At 41.4% G+C, this 21,115-nt stretch overlaps 1 non-coding gene across 1 annotated transcript; it reads right to left on the bottom strand.

Annotated features, from left to right (window-relative positions):
- Positions 1-11,967: 11,967 nt before the first annotated feature.
- Positions 11,968-12,075, bottom strand: LOC141662693 (small nucleolar RNA R71). Its single transcript, XR_012550794.1, has one exon. It is a non-coding gene; the product is annotated as a small nucleolar RNA R71 (small nucleolar RNA).
- Between the last annotated feature and the right edge of the window lie 9,040 nt (positions 12,076-21,115).

Below are 21,115 nucleotides of genomic sequence, written 5' to 3'. Positions count from 1 at the left end.
AGCTCCCTGTCTAAACAAATATGGTTCATCCCACATATACCACTTCACCTCATGCAGAAACTTCTTCTTTTGAGCTGAGGTCAATTTAGGAGGCATTACATTGCTGACGAGATAGTTTACAATATCTGCAAACCATGGTTCTTCCTCCTGAACTGCAAACAACTGCTCATCCGGAAAAGATTCATTGATTAATGTCCTATCTTGTGAAGTAGAATCGGGATTCTCCAACCTAGAGAGATGGTCAGCAACTTGATTTTCAGTACCTTTTCTATCCTTGATCTCTAACTCAAATTCCTAAAGTAAAAGCACCCAACGAATGAGTCTCGGCTTCGAGTCCTTCTTGGAAACCAGATAGCGAATGGCCGCATGATCAGTGAATACTGTTACTTTAGTACCAAGTAGATAAGATCGAAATTTCTCGAAACCAAAGACTATAGCCAAAAGCTCCTTCTCAGTAGTGGTGTAGTTCATTTGGGCCCCATTTATCGCATAGTAGACCACATGGAATAGATTTTTCTTGCGCTGTTCCAGAACTGCACCTACCGCATAATCACTCGCATCACACATCATCTCAAATGGTTCTTTCCAATCTGGTGCTGTAATAACTGGTGCAGTGATCAAACTTTTCTTGAGAGTCTCGAATGCCGCCAAACATTCATCATCAAATTTGAAAGGCACATCTTTCTCAAGCAAATTGCACAACGACTTAGATATCTTTGAAAAGTCCTTGATGAATCGCCGATAAAAACCCGCATGACCAAGAAAACTACGGATTCTTTTCACAGAATTATGTGGTGGAAGATTTTCAATGACTCCCACCTTGGCCTTGTCCACCTCCAGACCCTTGTTAGAGACCTTATGCCCAAGAATAATGCCTTCACGCACCATAAAATGACATTTCTCCCAATTGAGCACCAAATTAGTTTCCACGCACCTTTTGAGTACGGCGCGAAGATTATTCAAACATTCATCATATGAATGTCCAAAGACGGAGAAGTCGTTCATGAACACTTCGACATTATTTCCAATCATGTCAGAGAATATAGCCATCATACATCTCTGAAAAGTGGCCGGTGCGCCACATAACCCAAACGAAACTCTGCGAAAAGCAAACGTGCCAAATGGACAAGTGAAGGTAGTCTTTTCCTGATTCTCTGGTGCAATACAAATCTGATTATACCCTGAATAGCCATCCAGAAGACAAAAATACTCATGACCAGCCAACCTGTCAAGCATCTGATCAATAAACGGAAGAGGGAAGTGATCCTTCCTTGTGGCTTTGTTCAATTTTCGATAATCCATGCATACTCTCCATCCTGTAACTGTTCGAGTGAGGATGAGCTCATTCTTTTCATTTGCTACCACAGTGATACCTCCTTTCTTAGGTACACATTGTACGGGGCTCACCCATGAACTGTCAGAAATAGGATAAATGATGTCTGCATCCAGCCATTTCAGAATTTCTTTCTTCACCACCTCCTTCATGATAGGATTCAGTCTGCGCTGCTGTTCAACAGTCGGCTTACTACCTTCCTCTAGCAGAATTTTATGCATACAATATGAAGGACTTATCCCCTTGATGTCTGCTATGGTCCATCCAATAGACGATTTGAATTCTCTCAAAATCCTTAAGAGCTTGTCTTCCTCACTACCTGAAAGGTCAGATGAAATAATAACAGGTAAAGTAGATGCATCACCTAAAAAAGCATACCTCAAGTGTTCAGGTAATGGCTTGAGCTCCAAGGTAGGTGCTTCCTCTATTGATGGTTTGAGCTTTCCTTCAGCATTCTTGAGGTCAGAAGTACCAAGAGATTCAAACGGCATGTCCAGCTTTCGCTTCCAGGGAGAAGTGTTCAGATACTATAATTGCTCGTTGCCATCTTCATCATCGCTGTCAAAATCCCCCACTAAGGCCTTTTCCAATGCATTAGACATTAACATGCGATCGAGTTCCGAAATAACCGCAGAATCAATCACATCCACTTTTAAGCATTCCTCATCTTCTGTAGGGAATTTCATTGCCTTGAATACGTTGAAGGTCACATCCTGATCTTGTACCCGCATAGTAAGTTCACCTTTTTGTACATCTATCAAGGTACGACCAGTAGCCAAGAAAGGTCTTCCCAAGATTATGAGAATCTTCTTATCTTCCTCAAAATCCAGAATAACAAAATCTGCAGGAAAGAAGAGCTTATCCACCTTGACTAGCACATCCTCCACTATGCCCCTTGGGTAAGTAATGGAACGATCAGCCAATTGTAGAGACATTTATGTGGGTTTTGGATCAGGCAAATCTAACTTTTTAAAGATCGACAACGGCATCAGATTAATGCTTGCTCCCAAATCACAAAGGCACTTGTCAAAAGTCAACTTGCCAATGGTGCAAGGAATGGTGAAGCTACCTGGAAATTTCAGTTTTGGCGGTAACTTTTGCTGCAGAACAGCGCTGCATTCTTCCGTGAGAGCAACGGTCTCAAGGTCATCCAGTTTCACCTTACTTGAAAGAATACTCTTCATAAACTTCGCATAACTAGGCATTTGCTCCAGAGCCTCAGCGAAAGGTATATTGATGTGAAGTTTCTTGAACACCTCCAGAAACTTACCGAACTGTCTATCCAGCTTTTGTTGCTGCAATCTCTTAGGAAAAGGTGGTGGAGGATAGAGTTGTTTCTCCCCTGTATTACCCTCAGGCAGAGTGTGTTCAACAGTAGTCTTCCTTGGTTCCGCCGCTTTCTCCTTTTGCTTAGCTTCTTCATCTCTAATTTCAGCTTCTCCTTCTTTTACCTTTTCAGCATCAGCAACTTTTCCAGACCTTAAGGTAATAGCCTTGACTTGCTCTTTAGCTTCCTTCCTGCCTGGTACTTCCGTGTCACTGGGAAGAGTGCCAAGTTGATGATTGAGCACTGCATTGGCTAATTGACCGATTTGATTTTCCAAGGTCTTGATAGAAACCGCCTAACTCTTGTATAACATCGTAAGTTCCTCAAAATCAGCACTAGTAGGTGCAGCTGCACTTCCCTGTTGAGGATATGATTGCCTTTGAGCATACTGCTGTGGTTGCTGGAATCCAGGTGGGTTAAACTGTTTACTCACTCCTTGCTGATATGGTGGCTGAATAGCATTCTGATTATTCCCCCAGCTGAAATTTGGATGATTTCTGTTATTAGGATGATAGGTCGCTGGCACAGGCTGCTATTGTCGCTGATAATTATTCACATACTGAACAAATTCATTGACAAGAGAACACTGATCCGTAGCATGAGAACCTGCACAAAGCTCACAAACCATAGCTATTTGATTAACTCCATATGTAGCCAGAGAATCAACCTTCATTGACAGCGCTTGAAGCTGTGCTGCAATAGCGGTGGCTGCATCAACTTTCAGAATACCTGCTACCTTACCAGGCATCATTCTCTGAGTTGAGTTTTGATGCTCATTTACAGCCATAGTCTCGATAAGATTATAAGCCTCAGTATAGCTTTTAGTCCATAAAGCGCCTCCAGCTGCTGCATCGAGCATGGGCCGAGATTGGGCCCCTAAACCATTATAGAATCCCGTGATCACCATCCAATCAGGCATTCCATGATGTGGACACTTTCTCAACTTTCTCAACATTTCCTTCTAGCGTTCCCAAGCTTCGCACATAGATTCTGTAGGTTGCTGCGCAAACTGAGTAAGAGCACTCCTCATAGCAGCAGTCTTTACCATTGGATAAAACTTCACCAGAAACTTTTACGCAAGATCTTGCCACGTAGTGATGGACCCAGCTGGTTCAGAATGTAACCAGTCCTTAGCTTTGTCCCTTAGTGAGAATGGGAAAAGCCTCAGCTTGATAGCCTCATCAGTCACGCCATTATACTTAAAAGTGCTGCAGATCTCGACAAAATTCCTTATATGCATGTTGGGGTCTTCAGTCTCCGCTCCTCCAAAAGAAACAGAATTCTGCACCATCTGAATAGTGCCCGGCTTGATTTCAAAGGTGTTAGCTTGAATGGCCGGATGAAGAATGCTTGACTGAATGTCATCAATTTTTGGCCGAGAAAAGTCCATGATCAGCTTGAACAATACGATCACCCATGTTTACTAGTTCTTTCCGCTCAGTTCCTGAATCCGAATCTTCAAAATCTTACTTCTCTGGAATATCAAGAACTTCGTCTGTGTCCTCAGCTGTATCTAAAGTCCTCTTGCGAGTGCGAGAATGAGTTTGCATAAACGCTCACTAAAGTACCTGAAACACATCCGGAAACAATAAGTAACTACTACGTCCTAATCACTGAGTCCTAATGACCAATGATGGTAAGTACATAAACTAAACAAATACGCCGAGTCCCCGGCAGCGGCGCCAAAAACTTGTTAGGGCGAAAACACACGCTAATATTCACGCAAGTATACGCGTTCGCAAGTAATATAGAATACTTTCTAGTTCGTTCCCACAGAGACTCAGACTAATTTATTATCTAATTAGACTCACTCACCAATGTATGATTATTTCTCAATGTTAAGACACTAACACTTAGAATTGTTGACTAAATATTAACTACAATTAACTACTTAATTAATCACTTAATTAACACTTCAATTTATCAATAATAAAATACTCATGAGATCACAACTTCATTACTACTTCCTTCAATAGTCATTGTTATTTCTTTTAGCATGTGACAGTGATGATATTAATCGAATAACACGAAACTGATAAAAGCCAACTTTCATTGTACTAATACCATTCTATCAAACATCCACAATTAAGATAGAAGTTGAATAGTCATCAATTATGTTGAGTTCCTATATGTCTACAGAAATTGACAACACAACGATTTAAGCACAAGTTATTCCTTTTGATTACATAGGGCAAATAAAACTGTTAGAGTTACCCACTAATCATGCACAACATACATGAACCTATGCTAGCATGGCAAGTTCTAAATCTCAAGATCCACCGTCGCTTCACAAAAGATTAACACCCTATCTTATATGTTCGCGACGCACATAAGACGAATACGCACAACCAATACTAGATATCATACTATCATCACACACTAAAGTATTCAATTAACTAAAGAATTCCATAGTAAATCCGTTGCAACCCCATGATCACCATTAGCCCATAATAACACTTATCGTCATCATGGGTTCATATGAAATCATGATAAACAAACACAAGAAAATAATAACTAAACTAATTATATTAAATCAGAGTACGTCACAAGAGTAAATAGGTTCAAAGTAAGAAAACTAGCATCCAACGTTACAACGAACGAGAATCACAAGAAAATATGCTTCCTCTTCGTTGCTGTGTACTAAAACGGTCTTCTTCCTTATCTCCTTCGCTCCTTGCGTAATACCACGATCCTCTCCCGTGAAAACGTCTCCAAATCTACTTACATAATAGTCCCATAAAACTCAGATTACATAGAAGTGGAAGCCAAACAGAAATAGAAGTCCTAAAATAAATTATCTTTTTTTCCGACCCTGCGCGGCCGCTCAGCATAGCTGAGCGGGCGCTCAGCTTCCTGCGCGGCCGCTCAGCATTGCTGAGCGGGCGCTCAGGACCCTTCTGGAAAATTCCTGAGTTTGCTCCGTTTCTTCGCCGTAATCTGCCCATTTCTTCCCTCTCTCAATGATGAACACATGCCAAGGCTTATTCTTGATGATTACTCCTCCGAGATGTAACTAATACCCTGAAATGCATAAACACTAGAAAAACGCATCAAATACATAAAATACTTGATTTCAATGCACCAATTTAAGCCATTTTAAGATGTTCTAAGTGGTATAAAATGCCACTTATCACACCCCCAAACTTAAATCGATGCTTGTCCTCAAGCGTCACAGACTCATCAAAGTAACAACACCAATCAAAGTAACAAAAAACCAACAAGTTACGTAAAAAAATAAGATAACAAGGAAAGTATATACTGATAACTCCGATATGTGGAGTTGCTCTTTCGACGCCTCATCCTGGATCTTTGTAACGGTTGCGATGTTGCTGTAGTGGGGTTTCTGCAAAAAAGTACTGGAAGGGGGTTTTGGGTCCCGCGGAGTCTCCGGTATGAGAGTAAGATATATATGAATGCAAGATGGTTGTGTGTGTATATGGGTGTGTAAGGTGATTAACCCCAAAACCTCTCCTCCTTGTACCTTTAAATCATAGTTATTGGTTCTGGGAGCGGGGGACACCTTACTCGGGTGGATGTCTTACACGTCTCAGGATGGGAATGGATGAGGAATGTTCTAAGGATCCTCTGATAGGTGCCCTGATTATTTTCATGCTTGATTAACGATAGTTGTCTTCATCACGCGTTTGGGCATGTGGCCCACGTGTTGGGGCTCTCAGGGATTGGGCCGCTGGGAACCTCTAGCTCGGACTAGGGGTAAGCGAGACTAGATGGAGTCAGGAGTCAGGACCCAGTCCTACTAGGAGCCACATGTACTATTATATACCAATGTATATATACTACATAGGCACCAAGTCCTTGCATTCCAGAAAAAAGTATGTTGGAGATGAAAAGGCGCCTTATATTCTCTCTACCATAAACATCAAGCTGTCTACTACCCATATCCTGAGGAATATGACCATGTGAGATTTTCTTTGATTATATCTTTGTTATCCTTTCGCTCCCATTTTTAATAATTTTATCCACATCAGACCAAATTTTAAAAATATGTTGCTCATAACGAGGAGCGTCTACCTAGACAAGGTCTTCATCCATGGAGGGTGCATCCTCACAACGAGGAGCGTCCTCCTCGACAAGGTCTCCATCCTTGGAGGGCGCGTCCTCACAACAAGGAGCGTCTACCTCGACAAGGTCTTCATCTTTGGAGGGCGCGTCCTCACAGCGAGGAGCATCTTCCTCGACAAGGTCTCCATCCTTGGAGGGCGCGTCCTCACAACGAGAAACATCTTCCTCGACAAGGTCTCCATCCTTGGAGGGCACATCCTCACAATGAGGAGCGTCTACCTCGACAAGGATCTTCATCCGGGAGGGCGCATCCTCTCTAAGAGGAGCGAGTTACCTCGAGAAGGTCTCCATCCTTGGAGGGCGCATCCTCTCTAAGAGGAGTTTTTACCTCGACAAGGATCTTCATCCTTGCATGGCACGTCTTCTCTAAGGGGAGCGTATGCCTCGACAAGATCTCCATCCTTGGAGGGCGCGTCCTCACAATGAGGAGTGTCTACCTGAACAAGGTCTCCATCCTTGGAGGGCGCGTCCTCACAACGAGGAGCGTCCTCCTCGACAAGGTCTCCATCCTTGGAGGATGTGTCCACACAACGAAGACCGTCTACCTCGACAAAGTCTCCATCCTTGGAGGGCGCGTCCTTACAACAAGGAGCGTCTACCTCGACAAGGTCTCCATCCTTGGAGGGCACGTCCCCAGAACGAGGAGTGTCTTCCTCGATCAGGTCTCCATCCATGGAGGGCGCATCCTCACAACGAGGAGCGTCTTGCTCGACAAGGTCTCCATCCTTGGAGGGCGCATCCTCACAACGAGTAGCGTCTTCCTCGACAAGGTCTACATCCTTGGAGGGCACGTCCTCACAACGAGGAGCGTCTACCTTGACAAGAATCTTCATCCTGGAGAGCACGTCCTCTCTAAGAGGAGCAAGTTACCTCGACAAGGTCTCCATCCTTGGAGTGCGTATCCTTTCTAAGAGGAGTTTCTACCTCGACAAGGATCTTCATCCTTGCAGAGCGCGTCTTCTCTAAGAGGAGCATATGCTTTGATAAGGTCTCCATCTTTGGAGGGAGCGTCCTCATAGCGAGGAGCGTCTACCTCGACAAGGTCTTCATCCTTAGAGGGCGCGACCTCACAATGAGAAGCGTCTTCCTCGACAAGGTCTCCATTCTTGGAGGGCGCATCCTCACAACAAGAAGCGTCTACCTCGACAAGGTCTCCATCCTTGGAGGGCGCATCCTCATAACGAGGAGCGTCTTGCTCGATATGGTCTCCATCCTTGGAGGGCGCGTCCTCACAACGAGGAGCATCTTTCTCGACAAGGTCTCCATCCTTGGAGGGCACGTCCTCATAATGAGCAACGTCTACCTCAACAAGGATCTTCATCCTGGAGGGCGTGTCCTCTCTAAGAGGAGCGAGTTACCTCGACAAGGTCTCCATCCTTGGAGGGTGCGTCCTCTCTAAGAGGAGCTTCTATCTCGACAAAGATCTTCATCTTTACAGGGCGCGTCCTCTCTAAGTGGAGCGTATGCCTCGACAAGGTATCCATCCTTGGAGGGCGCATCCTCTCCAAGAGGAGTTTCTACCATGACAAGGATCTTCATCCTTGCAGAGCCTGTCCTCTCTAAGAGGAGCGCCTGCCTCAACAAGGTCTTCATCCTTGGAGGGCGCGTTCTCTCTAAGAAGAGCATCTACTTTGACAAGGATCTTCATCCTTGCAGGGCGCGTCCTCTCTAAGAGGAGCGTATGCCTCGACAAGGTCTTCATCCTTGGAGGGCGCGTCCTCATAACGAGGAGCGTCTACCTCAGGACAAGGCAAAGCTTCATCCATTATAGAGCCTGAGGGCGTGTCCTCCCTTGGAGGAGCATCAACCTCAAGACAAGGCAAGGTTTCTAACATTGCACATCATGAGGGCGCGTCCTCCCTTGGGGGTGCGTCAACCTCAGGAGGATTTTTCAAAATTTTAAAGAATTCACTCTTTCCTTCCAATCTTTCTCTATTCACTTCTCGTTGTACCACGTCTACTTCACGCTCCACCGTAGCCTCCTCAACAATGTTGATCCTTGGAATATTTTCCAATATTAAAAGTTCAATTGTGGGCTCCATTCTCTTCGTGAGTTTATAGCATTCACTCTATTAGGACTCCAAGCATTTCTCCAATAATCTGGACTCGCAGACCTGTCTCTTCTCTTAATTCTCCCCTTTGAGTTGTTGGTATTATCATTCTTTCTTGTCTCATCAAGAAACTGCTCAATTGCTTTGAAGGACTCAGCCTGCGCAAGTACATCAGCTAATGACACACGGTCTTTTCCTTGCAAATGTTTCCAGAAATCTCTTCCCACGCACAGACAAGCTATAAGAAGTATTTTCAGTGTTTCGTCGGTTGCGCCTCTCGCCAAGGTAGACTCCGCATTGAACATTTTGAAGTATGAGGTCAAGCTTTCCCCTTCCTTCTGTTTCACATTGGCCAGTGTGGTAACAGGCGGCGTATACTTCACCGCAGTTTGGAACTGAGTCAAAAACAAGGTTTTCATTTGTTCCCAAGATATGATAATTCCTGGGCAAAGTTTTTGGAACCACTATTGAGCACCTTCTCTAAAGGTAGCCGCCAAATCACGGTTTTGTGCTAAGTTGGGTACCTGATATACATCCATCTCAATGTTGAAACGTCCCAAGAATTTCATGGGGCCGGAGTTTCCATAAAAGCGCAAGTCATTGGTCGTGTTCCTGTATCCCACAGGCAGCTGCGCTTCCCTTACAACAGCAGAGAAAGGGGATGGGGCTTGAGCAGTTGCTGTTACCCTACCTCCTTCGAGATGGTTGAGCAACCTCTTAAGATCATTCACATTAAATGTCCCTAATCCAAGAATGGTTTGAACGTTAAGTTGCTGAGGTTGTTCCGCAGCTTACTGTTGTTCCCCTTGATTACCCCCGGAGTGTGCTGGTGGATCTTGCCGCCCCCCGTCCTAAGGCTGCGGCTGTGGTATATTTCCATCTTTATTTTGAACATTCCCTGGTGAACGAGATTCTTCCTGGCCGCGTCTCGGTATTTTATTATTATTTTGTATCCTTTCTTGAATTCGGACGCCGTCCCGGTCATGAGGACGCGTCGTGGATCCATTTCCTATAGCAGTGTGAGAAGCCACGGGAACTACGATAGGCGCTTCATCAGTAGAGGCCGCGCCCTCTCATCTCCCATTATATGGTGCCCTTCCATATTGGTATCCCATCCTGCCCCGTCCGTTCCTCTGATAGCCGCGACCATAATTTCCAAACCTTCCTCGTGGAGGGGCACGATGATAAGTGGCATTTTATACCACTTAGAGCGTCTCATATCGGCTTGAATTGGTGTCTTGAACTAAAATATTTTGTGTATTTAAAGCTTAAGTAAGTGCTTGGAATCAGTCTAGGGGCGATGAGCGAAGAAATCAGCAAAAATAGAAGCAAAATAAAGTATTTTCCAGAAGGGTAGAAGGAGGCCGCGTGCCAGGAACAGGCGGCCGCGTGGAGACAGCAGGCGACCGTCTGCGGGCGGAAATTTAGAATCTGGATTTTATTAATATTAGTACAATTGGGCTTCTCTTGGCGCTGGTTCTCTTGGGTTATTATATAAACCTTATGTGAAGACGTTTTCTAAAAAAAGATCATCAAGAGCAAGGGCAAGAAGATTGAGAAGACCGTTTTAGCACGCATCAACAAAGAAGAGAAAGCATATGTTTATCTTGTGATTCTTTTAATTCGTTGTAATAGTGGATGCTAGTTTTCTTTATGCTATGAACCTTAATACTCTTGTGACGTACTTCATTATTTATTAAGTATTTTTATTAGCATTATATCGTTGTGTATTATCATGCTTTTATATGAACCCATGGTGATGATGAGTTCAATTATGGGCTAATCGTGAACATGGGATCCTAACAGATTTAATAGGGAATTTTTTAGTTAATTATTTAATACCTTGGTGTGTGGTGATTGTATGATATCTAGTATATGTTGTGCTTATTCATCTTATATGCGTCGCGAACATGTAAGATAGACTGTTAATCTCTTGTGAAGCGACAGTGAATCTTGAGATTTAGAACTTGCCATGCTAGCATAGGTTCATGTATTGTATGCATGATTAGTGGGTAACTCTAACCGTTTTACTTGCTCTGTGTAATCATCATGAATAACTTGCGCTTAAATCGTTATGTTGTCAAATTCTGTAGACAGATAGGGTCTCAACATAATTGATGCCTATTCAACTTCTATCTTAATTGTGGATGCTTGGTAGAATGGTATTCGCACAACGAAAGTTGGCGTTTATCAGTTTCGTGTTGTTCGATATAATCACCATTACATGCTAAGGTTAATAACAATAACTATTGAATGAAGTAGTAATGAAGTTAGGATCTCATGTGTGTTTAATATTGTTAATTCAAGTGTTTAATTCTCGTAGTAATTATTAGTTTACCAACCTTAATTGTTATTGTCTTGGCATTGAAGAATAATCATACATTGGTGAGTAAGTGTTAATTAAATATAATTAATTAGAGTCTCTATGGGAACGAACTAGAAATCATTCTATATTACTTGCGAACGCGTATACTTGCGTGATTTATTTAGCGCATGCTTTGTGTCTAACAAGTTCTTGGCGCCGCTTCCGGGGACTCGGTTTTAATTTGTTTAGTTTATGTACTTGCCATCAGTGGTTATTAGAATTCATTGATTAAGACTTGTTACTTACTGCTTCCGGTTGTGTTTCAGGTACTCTAGCGAGCGTTTATGCAAACATGTCCTGGCACTCACAAGAGAAATCTGGATAAAGTTGAGGAAACAGATAAAGCTCTTGACTCTCCGCAGCAGATAGTTTTTGAAGATTCGGATAAAGAGAGTGAAAAGAAAGAACCTAAAACAATGGGTGATCGTCTAGCTCAAGCTGATCCAGCTCTTATGGACTTTTCGCGGCCTAAAATTGATGACATTCAGTCCAACATCATTCATCCGGCTATTCAGGCCAATACTTTTGAAATCAAGCCGCGCACAATTCAGATGGTGCAGAATTCTGTTTCTTTCGGAGGGGCTGCGACTGAAGATCCCAACATGCATATCAGGAATTTTGTCAAGATCTGTAGTACTTTCAAATATAATGGTGTCACTGATGAGGCTATCAAGGTGAGGCTTTTCCCATTCTCTCTGAGGGACAAAGCTAAGGACTGGTTACATTCTTTACCAGCTGGGTCCATCACTACTTGGGAAGATCTTGTGCAAAAGTTTCTGGTGAAGTTCTATCCAATGGCCAAAACTGCAGCTATGAGGAGTGCTCTTACTTAGTTTGCGCAGCAACCAGGAGAATCTATGTGCGAAGCTTGGGAGCGTTACAAAGAGATGTTGAGAAAGTATCCACATCATGGGATGCCTGATTGGATGGTTATCACTGGTTTCTACAATGGTTTGGGGGTCCAATCTCGACCTATGCTCGATGCAGCTTCTGGAGGCGCCTTGTGGGCTAAAAGCTATACTGAGGCCTATAATCTCATTGAAACTATGGCTGCAAACGAGTATCAAAACCCAACTCAAAGGATGATATCTGGGAAAGTAGCAGGTATTCTGGAAGTTGATGCAGCTACATCTATTGCAGCACAACTCACGACGCTGACTATGAAGGTCGATTCTTTAACCAACTATGGCGTAAATCAATTATCTAGTGTCTGTGAGCTTTGTACAGGCTCTCATGCTACAGATCATTGTTCTCTTGTTAATGAATCTGTTCAGTTTGTGAACAATTTCAAGAAACCGCAGCAGCCTGTGCCCGCTACTTATTATCCTAATAACATAAATCATCCCAATTTTAGCTGGAGCAATAATCAGAATATTGTTCAGCAGTCATATCAGCAAGCTGCAAATAAACAGTTTAATCCACCTGGATTCCAGCAACCTCAGCAATATGCTCAAAGGCAATCATATCCTCAACAAGGAGGTGTTGCTCCACCTTCTAGTGCTAATTTCCAGGAGTTAAAGCTGTTGTGCAAAAGTCAGGCTATTTATATTAAGACCTTGGAAAATCAAATTGGACAAATAGCCAATGCCTTGCTCAATGGCACACTTCCCAGCGATACTAAAGTGCCAGGCATGAAGGAAGCTAAAGAACAAGTCAAAGCTATCACCATAAGGTTTGGAAAAGTTGCTGATGCTGAAAAAGCAAAAGACGTAGAATATGAAGTTCTAGATGAAGAAGGAATGCAAAAATAGAAAGAGGGGGAACCAAGGAAGACTATTGTTGAACACACTCTGCCTGAGGGTAATACAGGGGAGAAATAGCTCTATCCTCCACCACCTTTTCCTAAGCGATTCCAAAAACAAAAGCTGGACAAACAATTTGGTAAGTTTCTTAAGGTGTTCAAGAAACTTCACATCAACATACCTTTTGCTGAGGCTCTTGAGCAAATGCCTAGTTATGAGAAATTCATGAAAGGTATTCTTTTGAGGAAGGTGAAACTGGATGATCTTGATACCGTTGCTCTGACAGAAGACTGCAGTGCCGTGCTGAAACAAAAGTCACCTCTAAAGCTTAAGCATCCAGGTAGCTTCACCATTCCTTGCACCATTGGAAAGTTGTCATTTAACAACTGCCTTTGTGATTTGGGAGCAAACATCAATCTGATGCCGTTGTCTATCTTCAAAAAGCTGAATTTGCCTGATCTGAAGCCCACCAACATGTCTCTACAATTGGTTGATCGTTCGATTACATATCTACGAGGCATCATTGAGGACGTGCTAGTAAAGGTGGAGAAACTCATCTTTCCTGCAGATTTTGTCATTCTGGATTTCGAGGAAGATAAGAAGATTCCCATAATATTGGGAAGACCCTTCTTGGCTACAGGCCGTACCTTGATAGATGTGCAAAAATGTGAACTCACTATGAGGGTGCAAGATTAAGATGTGACATTCAATGTGTCCAATGCGATGAAATTCCCTATGGAAGATGAGGAGTGTTTCTAGGTGGATTTGATCGATTCTGCAGTTACTTCAGAACTTGATCATGTGCTAAGGTCTGATGCCTTAGAAAAAGCCTTATTGGGGGATTTTGACAGTGAAGATGATGAAGGAAATGAGCAGTTATAATATCTGAATGCTTCTCCTTGGAAATGGAAGTTAGACATGCCATTTGAATCTCTTGGTAATACTGATCTCAAGAATGCTGAGGGAAAGCTCAAACCATCTATTGAGGAAGCACCTACTTTGGAGCTTAAACCACTGCCTGAATACTTGAGGTATACTTTTTTAGGTGATGCATCTACTTTACCTGTTATTATTGCATCTGACTTTTCAGGTAGTGATGAGGACAAGCTCTTGAGGATTTTGAGAGAATTCAAATCGGCCATCGGATGGACTATAGAAGATATAAAAGGGATCAGCCCTTCGTACTGCATGCATAAAATTCTGCGAGAGGAAGGTAGCAAGCCGACTGTTGAGCAACAACGAAGGCTTAATCCTATCATGAAGGAAGTGGTGAAGAAAGAAATTCTAAAATGGCTGGATGCAGGAATCATATATCCTATTTCTGACAGTTCTTGGGTGAGCCACGTGCAATGTGTACCTAAGAAAGGAGGTGTTATTGTGTTAGAAAATGAGAAGAACGAGCTCATCCCCACTCGAACAGTCACATGATGGAGGGTATGCATGGACTATAGGAAGTTGAATAAAGCCAGGAGGAAGGATCACTTCCCTCTTCCATTCATTGATCAGATGCTTGACAGGTTGGCTGGTCATGAGTATTATTGTCTTCTGGATGGCTATTCGGGCTACAATCAGATTTGCATTGCACCAGAAGATCAAGAGAAGACTACTTTCACTTTCCCATTTGACACGTTTGCTTTTCACAGAGTTTCTTTTGGCTTATGTGGTGCACCTGCCACTTTTCAGAGATGCATGATGGCCATATTCTCTGATATGAATGGAAATAATGTCGAAGTGTTCATGGACGACTTCTCCGTCTTTGGACATTCATATGATGAATGCTTGAATAATCTCCGTTTGATGCTCAAAAGGTGTATTGAGACCAATCTGGTGCTCAATTGGGAAAATATCACTTCATGGTGTAACAAGGCATCATTCTTGGGCATAAGGTCTCTAGTAAAGGTCGTGAGGTGGATAAAGCCAAGGTGGGTGTCATTGAAAATCTTCCGCCACCTATTTCTGTGAAAGGAATCCGTAGCTTTCTTGGTCATGCGGGTTTTTATCGGCATTTCATCAAGGACTTCTCTAAGATATCTAAGCCGTTGTGCAACTTCCTCGAGAAAGATGTGCCTTTCAAATTTGATGAAGAATGCTTGGCAGCATTCGAGACTCTCAATAAGAGTTTAATCACCACACCAGTTATTACGGCACCTAATTGGAGAGAACCTTTGGAGATGATGTGTGATGCAAGTGATTATGCAGTGCAGCAGTTCTTGGGTAGCGAAAGACTAATATCTTTCATGTGGTCTACTATGCTAGTAAGACGTTAAATAGAGCCCAACGGAACTACACCACTACTGAGAAAGATCTCTTGGCTATAGTTTTTGGTTTTGAAAAATTTCGATCTTATCTACTTGGGACAAAGGTGACAGTGTTCACTGATCACGTTGCCATCCGCTATCTGGTCTCAAAGAAGGATTCGAAGCCTAGACTTATTCGTCGGGTTCTCTTACTACAGGAATTCGAGTTAGAGATCAAGGATCGAAAAGGTACTGAAAATCAAGTAGCTGACCATCTCTCTAGATTGGAGAATCCCGATTCTACTTCACATGATAAGACATTGATCAACGAATCTTTTCTGGATGAGCAGTTATTAGCAATTCAAGAGGAAGAGCCATGGTTCGCAGACATTGTGAACTATCTTGTTAGCAATATAATGCTTCATAATATGAATGCGGCTCAAAAGAAGAAGTTTCTGTATGAGGTGAAGTGGTACATGTGGGATGAACCATATTTGTTTAGACAAGGAGCTGACCAGATCATCAGGAAATGTATCACATTCTGTGAGACGGAGGGGATATTACGAGACTTTCATTCCACAGTTTATGGTGAACATTATGGTGGTGAAAAGACAGTAGCTCGTATTCTTCAAGGAGGTTTGTTAGGTCCCAATGTGTTTGTAGAAGGGGGGGGGTTGAATATAAACAGTACCAAATAATCGAATAAATGCGGAATAAAAAATGTGAAACAAAATTCAAGTAAAATAAAAATATTATTAAACTTGAAAGGTGTTACAACAACTGTATCGATTACAAGGTATTAATCTCAAATCAATTATCACAAATCTAGAATAAATTCGACATGAACTTTTTCTATTTTTGCAATAATTAGAATCAAATGCTAAACGCGATTTGAGATTAAGTTCTAGGGATTTTGATCCGCTAGATTGTTACACAAGAACAAGATAAAGATTTCTAGTTGATTGGATTTAACTTTGCAATCTAGAAATTGATCTTTGAATTTCAGCAGAGAACAATGAAATATTTCTTAGGTGGCTACTGTGTTCTTGTATTTTTCAGTGAGTGAATGTCTTCTGCTTCTTTTTCTTTTTGTATGCAATCCAACAAAATTACTTGAACTGCAATGACAATCGGTAGGACAATCTCTTTGGCTCAGCAAGACTTTCAGTAGGACTTTCAATTGTACTAGCAAGACAATCTGATTGAACTACAATGACTATCGGTATGACAATCAGTTGAACTAGCAAGACAATCTCCTTCCTAGTGTAACTTTCGGTATGACAATTGAAATGACTTGGCATGACAATCGGTATGACAATCCAGATTGTCATGCTAGTTCATTTTCAATTGTCTTGCTGATTTAAGACTGTTTTTAAACCAATTAAACTTCTGAAAATTCCTAAAATTAATTCAGAATTAATTAATCAATTAATTCAATTAATAAATAAATTATTCTTCGCAGATATAATTTATTTTCTTAATTAAATTAGATGACTTAATTAATTAATAGAGAATTAATTCTAGTCTTGAGCAGCAACCATTCTTCTGTAAATCTTCTGAAAATCACTGAAAATTATGAATCAATTCCACCACTTCAACGTTGACACTCGATGTACTGTCTGGTTCATGAGTGACTAACTTCCGTGACGTTTCTTCATGTGTTGACTTTGATACTCTGATTTTCTTCTGATTTTCTTCAGATTAAATCCTTGTAATTAATGATACTCTGACGAGATCTCTGTCACTTGATTAAATCCACGATCTTGATTTATATCACTGAGGCATGATCAACTTCTTGAACTTCTTCCAGTGAATTAACTCCTCAAGTCTGTAGATGAACCTTGTTTTTGAATCCTTTGACAGATATTACTTTGCGAGATCTCTCTGACGGTCGATCCACTATTTACTTATTACATTCTTATTTGAGTTGAGTTGAATCCTCGAATATACAAATAGGCTATGACATATGACTTACAATCTCCCCCTATTTGTTTGTTAGACAATAACACACAAATACCTAGAGGATAACTCAACTAACAAATAAGAAAAAGATATAAACAGAAATGCAAAGTAAATAGTAGAAAAGTTCTGGACTAGATTTAACATTTTCCAGATTCCAAGTAGATGTTCCTCTAGACTGAACATATCTTCAAGTAGTTCCATCTTCACATGTACAACCATATTTCCTGTTGAGAAGCCCATATCTCTTGCTTCTCCCCCTATGAGAATCAACTAATTAAAGAAGATCACCTTCGTTTTACCACCTCTCCCGTACAATAGGATCCGCAGATAAAAACCAATGGTACTCCCCTAACAGCTTCTTCCCTTACTAGGAAATCACCTTGTGTTTACCACCTCTCCCGTACAATAGGATCCGTAGTTACAAACAATAATGGTGTGGTGTAGTGTACAATTTTAGGATCTTTTTCTTCCTCCCTGCTATTTCTCCCCCTTAGTTGAGGAATCCTCCAAACTATTACTTAAGCTTTTATCTCCCCCTTAAAGAAGGAATGTATGCCGTCGTCTGAAGGAGTTCTCATATTTCACTTGGTTGGAAAAGAAATAACAAGTAGTTTCTCTTTCTTCCTCACTGTGAGTGTGTGATTGTGTTTTAGTGTACCTCACATGTGTTTCACTCTTCTCTCCACTCGTGTTTACACTCATTCTCACAAGTGTATCACTCTTCTCTCATAGCTCCATAATCCAGCTATACCTGCAAGGAAAATCACCTTAGCCATCCTTAAGGAGGTCACAGGTGGTGCAATGGGAGTTCACAAATCCCCATCCCTGTTAAACTCGTCAGATGAATCTGAGTCATAATCTACAAGTTGCTAGTTTCCCTTTTAGGGTTGCAGATTTGAATTCTGGGAAGGTAAACAATGATCCAAAGAATTTAGCATAAAGATCAAAGTTCCCTTCTAATGTCTGTGAAGACATTTCCTTGTGACTTATCAGGTAATATCTGAATCATTGTCAACAAGTTACCGATCTGCACCTATGTCAGATCCACTATCCGCAGATGCATCCAGGGGATTTAAGCCTGGGGAGGTAGATACTGACCATTGACATATGGCTTTTGGATCAGTATCCTCTCCTAACACCTGTAAAGGCAATTGGTCCACTAACGAACCTTGAACAATCGAATCTGACCTTAAAATGGTCGAAACTCTTGTTTCCGTCAACTCATCCTTTGTGTGTGTAACCTCTCCTTGTGCATCAAGAATTGTTTATGTTTGAAGTGGTGACACTACATCGGATACCTTGGCCGACAGGCAAAATTCAATAGACTCACCCTGTTGAGAGAATGAATCTAGTAACTATTTTTGTGCCTTTTCAGCCATTACATCTTTTTGAGAAGATGTATGGGGGCTAGCAGTTGTCTCGGTTTAAATACTACTCATCTATGTATGAGACAGAGCCACTGGATTGACTACAGAACCTTCCTTATGTGGTGCACTAGGCACTATCTCCCTCACGCTCATTCATACTATATTTAGTGGTAAGAGAGTGTTGGTTGGTTCTGTTTTTGTGTTTGTCTTTACAGTCTGGGACAGACGTTGTGGGTTTTCAACCTCATGACTGTCAATGAAAGAAAGTCATTGGAGACTGAACCTATAACACAGAACATATGGTAATAGAGAGAAAATGATTTACAATAGTGATTTCAAAAGATTTTACATGAAATAAGAAATCACTAATGTAGAAAGAAGTTTAATTTTTGTTTTTCAAAATGAATGAGTTTTTGATAAAACATTGATCACTTAGGGTAAAGTCTAAGTAATTCTCATTCATGTCAAAAGCTTACAAATATCTGCAACATAATGTTAACAACATATCATTGACCGATACTTGTCAAGTACTTTAGATACTAATTGTTATGTTGCATAAACAATATACCACTGCACATATAAAACAATATGATTGTGCCTAGTGATAAGATAGTTATAAATATGACGACTCTACTAGTTCATATACAACTGTAACTGCAGTTAGAGTGCCATACCATGTCCTTGACGATTGCTTGAGCAGTATACTAGTTCATACCAACCTGAAATGAGATTGTGAAGAAGAGATTGCATAGTCCAATAGATCTGCAGCTGCAAAGTCCATGAACTGTGGTGCATTGACTTCCTCTTTTGACTTACCAACCAGGAGTACACTTGTACACATCTTACTAGAGTACAATTCCAAGTGTAATGTGCAGCAGGTGTCTGATATGTCATAATATTCTCAAGTCTCGTCACTGGTGCTATATGTTAGATACTACTTCCTGATAATAACCTAGCACAATATACAAAATTACAATGATAACATTCCCAGCTTGCAAACAGCCATATCCCTCAGATAAACCTTTGCTGTTATCTCCAAAGGTAACCAGGGGGCCAGCTTTCTCAATCCTCATTTGATAGAAGGGCTCTATCTCCGGTCATATGTCTTGATGATCCACTGTCAAGAATCCACACTACCGGTTACACCTGTATACTGCCCTGCACTTCAAATGGATTAGACCTTCTTCGGAACCCAAACTTGGTTGGGCCCGGCATACTTGTAGAATTGTCCTTTGTCAGGCAAAACAACATTTTTAATTTTAATGGTCTCAACATCCTCAATGACTGAACATTTGACCTTGTAAACAGCCTTAACAAATTTCTGTTTAAGCTTAGGCACAAATGTCTCCTTTCTAGCCTTAGAAGGACTAGCAGTCTTAGACCTATCATGTTTCTTGTTATTCACATGCTGACGAGGAGTAGTCTTATCATTAGACACATGCTTACCATTAAAATAAGCATACATCATATTAAAAGCACAAGACATACAATTAGAAACACCACATGCTTTATGAGAGTGATTAACAGCAGGCAATTTATGCATGGTCGACATGGCATTATTGTTATCCAACTCATGTGTGTCTGAGTTAGTCTCAGTTGCTTTCACAACTTTGACCGGAACTTTCGACTCACTTGACTTGGAAACAATCTTCTCATTAGCATGATCCTCAGCACGTATTTCTTCTTGAATAACAGAAGAGGTCGCATCAAATGGTTCAGCAATTGATGCTTTATAGAGGGGTTCATCAACACCCTTAAGCACATGTGGTACTTCCCTCCCTTTAGCACAGACATGAGGAGGGGAGTTTATGCCTAATTCTCCAATAGCAGCATTGTAATCATAACCTATTCCAGATGTTTGATTAACAGCTTGCTTACTGTAGAACTCTTTAGCCTTCGAACAAGAATTGAAGTAGGCTCTAACCTTAGTCTCAAGACCGGTGATCTTGTCTTTGAGAATAGTTTCGAGTTTTCTATAACAGTCAACTCTATTTTCTAGAAAAGATACCTGTTCTTTTAATTTGTCTTGATTAATGTGCACAAGTCTTAATTCATTGACCTCTTTCTCAAGGTCTGTGATCTGTAAACTTAACAGTTCATTATCACGACGTGCACAATCTTAAGTTACCTCTTAGATGATAAACCATTTCAGCATCAGAAAGTTTTACCTCTATTCTTGACGATGAAGCTTTTCCATCAATAGCCATAAGAGCAAGATTTCCTTCATCTTCATCTTCACTGTCAGTATCATCCCAGCTTCTTCCCTTTGCCAGATAAGCCCTTTCAGAGTTCTTTCTTACTTGCTTTGGCTTCCTACATTCTGTGGCAAAGTGTCCCAACTCATTGCAGTTATAGCATCTAATGGTGCTTCGATCAACCATCCCTGTTTTGTACCCACCACTGCTGGTGTTAGAGGATGAAGATCCACCTTTCTGGAATTTGTTGTAGTTGGACTTGTACTTAAGCTTGGGATTCCTCCTGAATCTGACATGGGAGAATCTCTTGATAATTTGGGCCATTGATTCATCTTCCAATTGCTCCAGCTCTTCCAAGGAATAAAAATCATCACTTGATTGATTTGTAGTAGGAGGATCATATTCTGCTACTAACTCATTTTCCTCACCCTTGGAAAACTGTACCATTCTTTC

This window comes from Apium graveolens, chromosome 5, assembly GCF_009905375.1.
Source record: "Apium graveolens cultivar Ventura chromosome 5, ASM990537v1, whole genome shotgun sequence".
Lineage (NCBI taxonomy): Eukaryota > Viridiplantae > Streptophyta > Magnoliopsida > Apiales > Apiaceae > Apium > Apium graveolens.
Note: the sequence above shows the minus strand (reverse complement) of the source record. Positions and strands in the feature narration are given on the sequence as shown.